The 839-nt window shown below is 53.0% G+C and overlaps 1 long non-coding RNA gene across 1 annotated transcript; it reads left to right on the forward strand.

The window, feature by feature from the left end:
- Positions 1 to 112: 112 nt before the first annotated feature.
- On the forward strand, positions 113 to 579 carry LOC107572017 (uncharacterized). Its single transcript, XR_001607269.1, has 2 exons — positions 113 to 207; positions 280 to 579. It is a non-coding gene; the product is annotated as an uncharacterized lncRNA (long non-coding RNA).
- The last annotated feature ends 260 nt before the right edge of the window (positions 580 to 839 follow it).

Consider the following 839-nt stretch of genomic DNA (forward strand, 5'->3'; position numbering starts at 1 on the left):
ACAGGGCCAGGGCCAGGGTCAAGGACAGGGCCAGGGCCAGGGTCAGGGCCAGGGGAGCGGCCAGGGACAGGGCCAGGGTCAAGGACAGGGCCAGGGCCAGGGCCAGGGGAGCGGCCAGGGCCAGGGACAGGGCCAAGGAGGGCCAGGGCCAGGGCCAGGGCCAGGGCCAAGGACAGGGTCAAGGTCAGGGTCAAGGACAGGGCCAGGGTCAAGGTCAAGGTCAAGGACAGGGCCAGGGTCAGGGTCAAGGCCAAGGACAGGGCCAGGGTCAGGGGCAAGGTCAGGGCCAGGGCCAGGGTCAAGGACAGGGCCAGGGCCAGGGCCAGGGGAGCGGCCAGGGCCAGGGACAGGGCCAAGGCCAGGGAAGCGGCTACGGTCAGGGATGTCGTCAAAGAAATGGTCGGCGATGTGGTCATTGAAATGGTCATGGGACTCTTGCATATCTCTTACTGGAGATCTTTTCAGTTCAGTGCTTTATTCATATGGCATTTTTCCCCTGTTTGCTCAAACTGTTTAGAAAGATTTTCTGTCTCCCCACCCCACCTCCTCATCAAATAAAAAGACTTGCTTTATTGACGAGTTGGTGTGTTTTGGTATCATTTGGCTGTTTTCTCACATAACTGCTTTCTGGCATCAGTGCTTAAAGTTGCTCTTCGTTAAAGTTTGTATTGGGTGAACCCTCACACTGCTCATGTCATATGACCGGTCTTCCAAAAAAAAGGGACGTATGCAAATAAAGGCAGTTCCGGTTCATTAGAATACAGAGTTTGTGTGGGGTTTTTTTTTTTTTTTTTTTTTTTTTTTTTTTTTTTTTTGATGAATCCAAAAAGAAACTATAA

The sequence above is a fragment of the Sinocyclocheilus grahami genome, unplaced genomic scaffold (assembly GCF_001515645.1).
Source record: "Sinocyclocheilus grahami isolate Dianchi unplaced genomic scaffold, SAMN03320097.WGS_v1.1 scaffold1682.1, whole genome shotgun sequence".
Taxonomy (NCBI): domain Eukaryota; kingdom Metazoa; phylum Chordata; class Actinopteri; order Cypriniformes; family Cyprinidae; genus Sinocyclocheilus; species Sinocyclocheilus grahami.